This window comes from Rana temporaria, chromosome 8, assembly GCF_905171775.1.
Source record: "Rana temporaria chromosome 8, aRanTem1.1, whole genome shotgun sequence".
Taxonomy (NCBI): domain Eukaryota; kingdom Metazoa; phylum Chordata; class Amphibia; order Anura; family Ranidae; genus Rana; species Rana temporaria.
In genome coordinates, this window is record NC_053496.1 from 166,835,140 (window position 1) to 166,846,825 (window position 11,686).

General features: G+C 45.7%; 1 protein-coding gene across 1 annotated transcript in view; it reads right to left on the reverse strand.

Annotated features, from left to right (window-relative positions):
• Nucleotides 1–11,686, reverse strand: part of LOC120909931 (oocyte zinc finger protein XlCOF6.1-like) — a 487,791-nt gene that overhangs the window by 117,498 nt on the left and 358,607 nt on the right. The gene's annotated exons all lie outside the window — the stretch shown is intronic.

Below are 11,686 nucleotides of genomic sequence, written 5' to 3' on the forward strand. Positions count from 1 at the left end.
CCATTAACCACTTCCGGACCGCCTCCTGCACATATACGTCGGCAGAATGGCACGGCTGGGCACAAGCACGTATATATACGTCCTGTACTTGTACCCAGCCGTGGTACAAGTGCGGCGATCGGTCCCCGGAGCTGAAGAACGGGGAGAGCCGTGTGTAAACACGGCTTCCCCGTGGCGGCGTATCGATCGCATCATCCCCTTTATAGGGGAGACACGATCGATGACGTCACACCTACAGCCACACCCCCCTACAGTTGTAAACACACACTAGGTGAACCCTAACTCCTACAGCGCCCCCTGTGGTTAACTCCCAAACTGCAACTGTCATTTTCACAATAAACAATGCAATTTAAATTACTTTTTTTGCTGTGAAAATGACAATGGTCCCAAAAATGTGTCAAAATTGTCCGAAGTGTCCGCCATAATGTCGCAGTCACGAAAAAAATCGCTGATCGCCGCCATTAGTAGTAAAAAAAATTAAAAAAATAAAAATGCAATAAAACTATCCCCTATTTTGTAAACGCTATAAATTTTGCGCAAACCAACCGATAAACGATTATTGAGATTTTTTTTTACCAAAAATAGGTAGAAGAATACGTATCGGCCTAAACTGAGGGAAAAAAAAATTATATATGTTTTTGGGGGATATTTATTATAGCAAAAAGTAAAAAATATTGATTTTTTTTTCAAAATTGTCGCTCTATTTTTGTTTATAGCGCAAAAACTAAAAACCGCAGATGTGATCAAATACCACCAAAAGAAAGCTCTATTTGTGGGGAAAAAAGGACGCCAATTTTGTTTGGGAGCCACGTCGCACGACCGCGCAATTGTCTGTTAAAGCGACGCAGTCCCGAACTGTAAAAACACCTTGGGTCTTTAGCCAGCATATTGGTCCGGGGCTTAAGTGGTTAATGTCTAAACCGCTGGCCACAAAAGTGAGTACACACCTAAGTGAAAATGTCCAAATTGGGCCCAAAGTGTCAATATTTTGTGTGGCCACCATTATTTTCCAGCACTAACTTAAAGTGGAGGTTCACCCTATAAATTTTTTTTTAACTCTGCATCCAGCCCAGTTGTGCATATAAAATAACACTGACCTTTTTTTTTTTTTTCGTAGATAGCGTGTAGCTGTGGAATTCACCGCGGCTTCCGGGTAGGTTATCCCGCAGGAGTGGGCATTCCTAAAGACATGCCAATTGATTGACATGCTAAACGACGGCGCACACAGCGCATCACGACCTCCCGAAGGAAGCTCGGGTCGGCTCGGCTCTATTTGGCGCCTGCACGAATAGAGCCTAGCCGAGCTTCCTTCAGGAAGTCGAGACGCGCTGTGTGCGCCTTCGTTTAGCATGTGAATCAATTGGCATGTCTTTAGGAACGCCCACTCCCGCGGGATAACCTACCCGGAAGCCGCGGTGAATTCCACGGCTACACGCTATCTACGAAAAAAAAAAAAAAAGGTCAGTGTTATTTTATATGCACAACTGAGCTGGATGCAGAGTTAAAAAATGTTTTATAGGGTGAACCTCCACTTTAACCCTCTTGGGCATGGAGTTCACCAGAGCTTGCGCTCCTCCACCTTCCGTTTGAGGATGTCCCACAGAAGCACAATAGGGTTTAGGTCTGGAGACACGCTTGGCCAGTCCATCACCTTTACCCTCAGCTTTTTTTTAGCAAAGCAGTGGTTGTCTTGAAGTTGTGTTTTGGGTCGTTATCATGTTGGAATACTGCCCTGCGGCCCAGTCTCTAAAGGGAAGGGATCATGCTCTGTTTCATTATGTCACAGTACATGTTGGCATTCTTGGTTCCCTCAGTGATCTGTAGCTCCCCAGTGCGGCCAGCACTCATGCTGCCCCAGACCATGACACTCCCACCACCATGCTTAATTTGTAGGCAAGACAACCGTGGCCCAGATTCAAGAAGCAATTGCGCCCGTGTAACCATAAGTTACACGGCGTAATTGCTTACTTGCTCCGGTGTAACGAGTGCTCCTGATTCAGGAACCTCGTTACACCGACTGCAGCCTAAAATCTGCGCGGCATAAGGCTCTTATGCCTCGCAGATTTTAGGCTGCATTCTTGCGTGTGCCGCTAGGGGGCGTTCCCATTGTGATCAGCGTGTAGTAGGCAAATTGCATACTACCAACTGATTCACAAACTTGCGCGGGCCCCGCGCAAGCCAGGTACGGAGTTTCCGTACGGCAACTTTAGCGCAAGGCTGCCCTTTCTAATAGCAGGGGCAGCCAATGCTAAAGTATAGCCGCCGCTCCCGCGCCGTGAAATTTGAATTTCACTGCGTTTGCGTAAGTGATGCGTGAATGGCGCTGGACGCCATTCACGTTCACTTTGAAGCAAATGACGTCCTTGCGACGTCATTTGCCGCAATGCACGTCGGGAAAGTTTCCCGACGGAGCATGTGCTGTACGCTCGGCGCGGGAGCGCGCCTAATTTAAATGATTCCCGCCCTCGGCGGGATCATTTACATTGCGCGCGCTTACGCCGGGCAATTTTGACGGCACGCCCTCGCAATTCACGGAGCTACTGCTCCGTGAATCGAGGGCAGCGCAAAATATTTGCGTGGGCGCAGGGCAAAATCGTTGCCCTGTGCCCGCGCAAATATAGCGCAATTCTACCTGAATCTGGGCCCTTGTGTTTGTACTCCTGACCTGGTTGCTACCACATACGCTTGTCACCATCTGAACCAAATAAATGTATCTTGGTCTCTTCAGACCACAAGACATGGTTCCAGTAATCCATTTCCTTAGTCTGCTTGTCTTCAGCAAACTGTTTGGGGGTTTTCTTGTGCATCGTCTTTAGAAGAGACTTCCTTCTGGGATGACAGCCATGCAGACCAATTTGATGCAGTGTGTGGCGTATGGTCTGAGCACTGACAGGCTGACCCCCCCACCCCTTCATCCTCTGCAGCAATGCTGGCAGCACTCATATGTCTATGTCCCAAAGACAACCTTTGGATATGATGCTGAGCACGTGCACTCAACCTCTTTGGTCGACCATGGCGAGACCTGTTCTGAGTGGAACCTGTCCTGTTAAACAGCTGTATGGGTCTTGGCCACTGTGCTGCAGCTCAGTTTTAGGGTCTTGGCAATCTTCTTATAGCCTAGGCCATCTTTATGTAGAGCAACTATTATTTTTTTCAGATTCTGAGAGAGTTCTTTGCCATGAGGTGCCATGTTGAACTTCCAGTGACCAGTATGAGAGAGTGAGAGCGATAACATCAAATTTAACACACCTGCTCCCCATTCACACCTGAGACCTTGTAACACTAAGGCCCGGATTCACAAAGGAATTACGACGGCGTGAAAAACAAAAAAACTGCGCTACAACACAAAAAGATCACCAAGGCAGCAGCTAACGTGTGAAGTACACAAATAAACATAAAAGACAAAAAGCCGCGCCAAGAATAGATTAATGAATTCATTAATCTATTCTTGGCGCGGCTTTTTGTCTTTTAAATTACGACGGCGTATCTCCAGATACGCTGTCGTAACTCCGAATGCGGGCCGTCGCAACTCGGCGCCTGATTCATAGAATCAGATACGCCTCACAGTTGCCTAGATACGAGCAGCGTAAGTCTCCTACGCCGTCGTATCTTAGGGTGCATATTTACGCTGGCCGCTAGGTGGCGATTCCGTAGATTTCCGCGTAGAATATGCAAATTAGCTAGATACGCCGATTCACGAACGTACATGCGACCGGCGTATCAAGATACGTTGTTTACGTAAGACATACGCCGGCGTAAAGTTACCCCTCATAAAGCAGGGGTAAGTCATGTTGGGTATGGACGTCGGAAACGTACGAACAGCGTCGTATTTTACGTCGTTTGCGTAAGTCGTCCGTGAATGGGGCTGGGCGTAGGTTACGTTCACGTCGACTAAGCATTGAGCGGGCGCAATTTACTTTGAAAATTCGACGCGATACTGAGCATGCGCGCGCATGCACCGTTCGTAAAAAGCATAATTTACGTGGGGTCATGATTAGTTTACATAAAACACGCCCACCTCTTTCTCATTTGATTTAGGCGCGCTTACGCCGGCACATTTACGCTACGCCGCCGTAACTTAGGGCGCAAGTGCTTTGTGAATACTGCACTTGCCTCTACAAGATGCGGCGGCGTAGCGTAAATACGATATGCCTGCTTAAAGTTACGCCGCCCTACGTGAATCTGGACCAAAGTATAGCGTGAAACGCGTCAGCTCTGCCGGTGTCCTCTGACATGTAGTGCTGTTTTTCAATTTGGATTTACAATAAAGGCAATTTGTATTCGGAGTGCGGCTGTCCAGAAGAATCCGTTCTTTTGTTTTGCAATCTCACATGCATTGCCTGCACCCGTGATTCTGGGAGAAGCAATTATTTTGAAGATCTCCGCACCTGAGCGGCATCTTTCTCTTTCACCTTGTAACACTAACGAGTCACATGACACCGGAGAGGGAAAATAGGGGTGTACTCACTTTTGTTGCCAGCGGTTTAGACATTAACCACTTCCCGACCGCCGCATGTATATGTACGTCGGCAGAATGGCACGGACAGGCACAATCACGTACCTGTACGTCCCTGCCTAGACGTGGGTCGGGGGTCCGATCGGGACCCCCTCCGCTACATGCGGCGGTCGGATTCCCGCGGGGAGCGATCCGGGACGAGGGCGCGGCTATTCGTTTATAGCCGCTCCGTCGCGATCGCTCCCCGGAGCTGAAGAACGGGGAGAGCCGTATGTAAACACGGCTTCCCCGTGCTTCACTGTGGCGGCGCATCGATCGGGTGATCCCCTTTATAGGGAGACTCGATCGATGACGTCAGTCCTACAGCCACACCCCCCTACACTAGTAAACACACACTAGGTGAACACTAACTCCTACAGCGCCCCCTGTGGTTAACTCCCAAACTGCAACTGTCATTTTCACAATAAACAATGCAATTTAAATGCATTTTTTGCTGTGAAAATGACAATGGTCCCAAAAATGTGTCAAAATTGTCCGAAGTGTCCGCCATAATGTCGCAGTCACGAAAAAAAATCGCTGATCGCCGCCATTAGTAGTAAAAAAATTAATAAAAATGCAATAAAACTATCCCCTATTTTGTAAACGCTATAAATTTTGCGCAAACCAATCGATAAACGCTTATTGCGATTTTTTTTACCAAAAATAGGTAGAAGAATACATTTCGGCCTAAACTGAGGAAAAAAATAATTTTTATATATGTTTTTGGGGGATATTTATTATAGCAAAAAGTAAAAAATATTGTTTTTTTTTTTCAAAATTGTCGCTCTATTTTTGTTTATAGCGCAAAAAATAAAAACCGCAGAGGTGATCAAATACCACCAAAAGAAAGCTCTATTTGTGGGGAAAAAAGGACGCCAATTTTGTTTGGGAGCCACATCGCACGACCGCGCAATTGTCTGTTAAAGCGACGCAGTGCCAAATTGTAAAAACCCCTTGGGTCATGTAGCAGCATATTGGTCCGGTCCTTAAGTGGTTAATGGCTGTGTGTTGAGTTATTTTGAGGGGGACAGAAAATTTGCATTGTTATACAAGCTGTACACTCACTACACAACATTGTAGCAAAGTGTCATTTCTTCAGTGTTGTCACATGAAAAGATAGAATAGCCTGTAGTAGGAATCAAAGTGATTGCAAACCCTAATGCCGCGTACACGCGGTCAGAATTTCCGACAAGAAAAGTTTGATGTGAGCTTTTGGTTGGAAATTCCGACCGTGTGTAGTGTGTAGGCTCCATCTGACTTTTTCTGTCAGAATTTTCGTCAACAAAAATTTGAGAGCTGGTTCTCAAATTTTCTGACAAGAAGAGTTCTTGTCTGAAATTCCGATCGTCTGTATGCAATTCTGATGCACCAAAAACCACGCATGCTCGGAATCAAGTTGACGCGTGCTCGGAAGCATTGACCTTAATTTTTCTTGGCTCGTCGTAGTGTTGTACATCACTGGGCCAGATTCAGAAAGATCAACGGATCTTTCTGCTGGCGTAACGTATCTCAGATACGTTACGCCGCTGTAACTTTGGGCGCAAGTTCTGTAATTCAGAAAGAACTTGCGCCCTTAGTTACGGCGGCGTAACGTATGTGTTGCGGCGTAAGGCCGCCTAATTCAAATGGGGATGTTGGGGGCGTGTTTTATTTAAATTGTACTTGACCCCGCGTTATTTACGTTTTTTTTTTTTAAAGGCGCATGCGCCGTCCGTAAAATATCCCAGGGTGCATTGCGCCAAAGTACGCCGCAAGGACGTATTGGATTCGACGTTAATGTAAATGACGTAAAGCCGTATTCGCGAACGACTTACGCAAACGACGTAAAAATTTCAAAATTCGACGCGGGAACGACGGCCATACTTAACATAGGATGCGCCACACTTACCCCTCATATAGCAGGGGTAATTTTACGCCGGAAAAAGCCTAACGCAAACGACGTAAAAAATGCGCTGGCGGGACGTACGTTTTTGAATCGGCGTATCTACCTAATTAGCATATTCATCGCGTAACTATACGGAAGCGCCACCTAGCGGCCAGCGTAAATATGCAGCCTAAGATACGACAGTGTAAGACACTTACGCCAGTCGGATCTTAGGGATATCAATGCGTAACCGATTCTCTGAATCAGGCGCATAGATACGACCGACCGCACGCAGAGATACAACGGCGTATCAGGAGATACGCCGTCGTATCTCGTTTCTGAATCCGGCCCACTGTGTTCTTGACGGTCGGAATTTTGTGTGACAACACAAGTTTGAGTCAAAATTCCGTCTGAAAAAAAAAAATCCATGGTTTTCTTGACGGAATTTCCGATCGTGTGTACGCGGCATTACATATATCCAGTGAAGTGACTAGCCTCAGGTGGTACACAGAGATTATAAAACGTATCCTCCCATACAAGTTGTATCTGTTTATCTGAAGTCTTCCCTTCTCTTCATCCGTTCAAAGCCCAGAATTTATACAGCTTGTCTTAGCTGTCAGGAAACGCAGCGGAGACCTGAACTTGCACACTGCAGAACTCGGTGAGGAGAGCTCTGAGAGCTGATTGGAGGGAAGAGACACCCCCCCACCTCCCTCCACACAGGAACAGGGCTGAGGCTGTCAATCACAGGCTGTGTGCAAAAGATACTTCCCCTGTCACCTTTTTACTGCTTGGTGTCAGGAAAACGTGTCAGAAGTGACTCATGCTGATAGCAGAGGAACGAAGCAGCAGACTAAAATTACACTTAGTGCTCTGGACTGAGACACGTACACAATATAAAGGGATGTGCTTTGTTCGTAATTATGTCTGAGGTTTACAACCACAACTTAAATAAATTACAATAATTTTTACATTTTAGAAAAAAAGCGGCCTGGACTCGTCTTTTATGGTTTACATCAGGGGTGGCCAAACTTTTTTCAAAGAGGGCCAGATTTGATGAAGTGAACACACGTGAGGGCCGACTATTTTGCCTGACATTCTTTGAACCATTAAAATTCGGTCTAAGTGTGTTTGCCCGAGCAACTAATACACAACCCAACAAGAATTCTCTTGTCTTTGTGGCTGTGTGTGGTGAAGAGATGCGCTCAGGCGTATTATTTGGATATACCGTATTTATTGGCGTATAACACGCACCTTAACGTTAGGAGGGAAGTTTCAGGAAAAAAATGTAAATAAAGAACTGTGAAGCAAAATAAGGGTCATTGCCCATCAATGCAGCCTTGCCATTGCCATGAATGCAGCCTCGCCATTGCCATGAATGCAGCCTCTCCATTGCCATGAATGCAGCCTCTCCATTGCCATGAATGCAGCCTGATCGATGCCCATCTGCAGCCTCGGAGTGGGGCGGGATGAGCGCCAACAGATTACATACAGGAGAATCTCCTGTTTACACAGCAGCCTCTTTAATACAATGTCCCGCCTCCTATGATAGACAGAGGTGTTGTCCAATGGCAGCCCAGAAAACAAGACTTCCTATTACAGATTAGTGTTGAGCAGAATATGCCATATTTGATTTCGCGATATATCTCAAATATATAGTCGAATATTCGAGATATATTCGCTAAATTCGAATATTCGTGATATTTTATCGAAATGAAATCATTGCGAAATTTCGCTATTGCGAATGCGAACATAATTGCGAAATTTCGACAAATGCGGAAGGAGCACTCTGATTGGCTCAGAATATTCGTGATATTTTATCGAAATTTCGCAAAAATGCGAATGCGAAATTGATTGCGAAATTTCGACAAATGCGGAAGGAGCACTCTGATTGGCTCAGAATATTCGTGATATTTTATTGAAATTTCGCAAAATGCGAATGCGATATTTATTGCGGAATTTCGACAAATGCTGTAGGAGCACTCTGATTGGCTCAGAATATTCGTGATATTTTATCGAAATTTCGCAAAAATGCGAATGCGAAATTGATTGCGGAATTTCGCCAACTGTTTTAGGAGCGCTCCGATTGGCTCTGATGCAAAAGGGCGGAGAAAATAATCGTGCAATATTCCTATTGCCGAATATTCGCATTGCGAATATTCGGCAATATAAAATGATGGCTTCAGCTACTCGGCCCAAGGTCTCTAATCATACCAGCAATGCTTTTAGACGTCGATGGAGATCACTAGGATGTGATCTGTTTTAAAAATGAAACTGAAAAAATCGCTCTGATGCGGAAGATAGGGCGAAGAAAATAATCGCGCAATATTCCGATTGCCGAATAATCGCATTGCGATTTTTCGGCAAGATAAAATGATCGCTTCAGCTACTCGGCCCAGGGTCTCTAATCATACCAGCAATGCTTTTAGACGTCGATGGAGATCTCTAGGATGGGATCTGTTCTAAAAATAAAATTTAAAAAATGTGAATATTCGGAATAGCGAATATTCACCGCGAAATTCGAAATATATCGCGAATACTCGAATATGCCATATTCGAGCCGAATATTCGTGAGCAACACTATTACAGAATGCCGCAGAGTAAACAGGAGATTCTCCTGTATGTAATTTGACAGCACTCATTCCTGTCCCCTCCGAGGCAGCACCGATAAATACAGTGGGCTAGATTCAGGTACCATTTACGGCGGCGTATCCCCAGATACGCCGCCGTAATTTCAATTCTGTGCTGGCGTATCTTTACGCCGATTCTCCAAGGCAGATACGTCGAAAAAATAGGCTTCTTCCGCCGACGTAACTTGAATGCGGCGGCGTATAATTGTGTGCATTTTTACGCTGGCCTGCTAGGGGCGCTTCCGTTGTTTTCGGCGTAGAGTATGCAAATTGCCTAGTTACGCCGATTCACAAACGTACGTGCGCCCGGCGGTAGTTTTTTTACGCCGTTTGCGTAAGGCTTTGTCGGCGTAAGGTTGCTCCTGCTTCTATGAGGCGCACACAATGTTAAGTATGGACGATTTTTGAATTTCTTACATCGTTTGCGTAAGTCGTTCGCGAATAGGGCTGGACGTAATTTACGTTCACGTCGAAACCAATACGTCGTTGCGGCGTACTTGGGAGCAATGCACACTGGGATATGTATGTACACGGACGGCGCATGCGCCGTTCGTACAAAACGTCAATCACGTCAGGTCATCATAGATTTACATAAAACACCCCCCCCTTCCACATATGAATTACGCGCGCTTACGCCGGCCCCATTTACGCTACGCCGCCGCGACTTACGGAGCAAGTGCTTTGTGAATACTGCACTTGCTCCTGTAAGTTGCGGCGGCGTAGCGTAAATACGATACGCTGCGCCGCCGTAAGATCGAACGCAGCTACCTGAATCTAGCCCAGTATATATCCAAATTACCAGGGGGGCCACATTAAACTGGAACGGGGGCCGCAATTGGCCCTCGGGCCGGACTTTGGAGATGCCTGGTTTACATTGTTGACCCATGAGTCACATATTGAAAAAGTCATAGTAGTATTAATACAATTTTGAACATCTTAGCATACAGAATGCGATTTCCATGACTAGGTAATCATTTGTTTGGTTGCATAATGGGGCCAACACAAGATCATCTGTCGCTACAAAAGTCACTCTTGGACGGTTCGCTGATGGCATGCAAGTTCACCTCGAAGCCTCAATCCACATTATTAGGTAGATTCACATACATTGCCGCAACTTTGCGGCGCCGTAGCTTAAGGCATTTAAGCTACGCCGCCGTAAGTTAGCGAGGCAAGTACATGATTCACAATGTACTTGCCTGCTAAGTTACGGCGGCGTAGCCTAAAGCGGGCGGGCGTAAGGGCGCCTAATTTAAATGTGTGTAAGGGGGCGTGTTTTATGTTAATGGAGCTTGACCTTACGTTTTTGACATTTTTTTATCAACTGCGCATGCGCCGGGCGCCTACATTTCCCAGTGTGCATTGCGGCTAAGTACGCCGCACGGGCCTATTGATTTCGACGTGGACGTAAACGACGTAAATCCCTATTCACAGACGACTTACGCAAGCGACGTAAAAATTTCAAATTTCAACGCGGGAATGGCGGCCATACTTGAACATTGGCAACGCCACCTAGGGCCCAGCTCTAACTTTAGGCGGCCTATCTCTTACGTAAACGGCGTAAATGTACTGCGGCGGCCGGGCGTCCGTTCGTGAATCGGCGTATCTACTAATTTACATATTCTACGCCGACCGCAATGGAAGCGGCCAGCCTCAATATTGCAACCTAAGATAGGACGGCGCAAGCCGTCGTATCTTAGATATGTTTAAGCGTATCTCTGTTTGAGAATACACTTAAACATAAGTCGGCGTAGATTCTGAGTTAGGTTGGCTTATCTACTGATAAGCCGGCCTAACTCTTTCTGAATCTACCTACATGTTCCTGCTTAAAAGAAGTCCGTAACTGATGGCGAGTCCTGCTACGCCTATGTCACCCAATGGAAAATGGGGCAAACGCAGAGGAAGAATGACAACATCAGACGTCGCACTAACTGGCACCTTTATAAAAGATGCCTGTGTGCACATTAGTGTTGCTCACGAATATTCGTTACGAATATGGCATATTCGAATATTCGCGAATAACTCGAATTTCGCGGCCAATATTCGCTATTCCGAATATTCGTATTTTTTCAAATTTATTTTTAAAACAGATCACATCCTATCGACGTCTAAAAGCATTGCCGGTATGATTAGAGACCCTGGGCTGAGTAGCTAAGCTGAGGCGATCCTTTTATGTTGCCGAATATTCGCAATCGCGAATATTCGATTTCCGAATATTCGCGAATACTTTCTCCGCCCTTCTTTTGCATCAGAGCCAATCAGAGTTCTCCTACCGCAGTTGTCAAAATTTCGCAATCAATTTCGCATTCGCATTAGCGAAATTTCGATAAAATATCACGAATATTCGCGAATACTTTCTCTGCCCTTCTTTTGCATCAGAGCCAATCAGAGTTCTCCTACCACAGTTGTCAAAATTTCGCAATCAATTTCGCATTCGCATTAGCGAAATTTCGATAAAATATCACGAATATTTGAGAATACTTTCTCCGCCCTTCTTTTGCATCAGAGTTCTCCTACCACAGTTGTCAAAATTTCGCAATCAATTTCGCATTCGCATTAGCGAAATTTCGATAAAATATCACGAATATTTGCGAATACTTTCTCCGCCCTTCTTTTGCATCAGAGCCAATCAGAGTTCTCCTACCACAGTTGTCAAAATTTCGCAATCAATTTCGCATTCGCATTAGCGAAATTTCGATA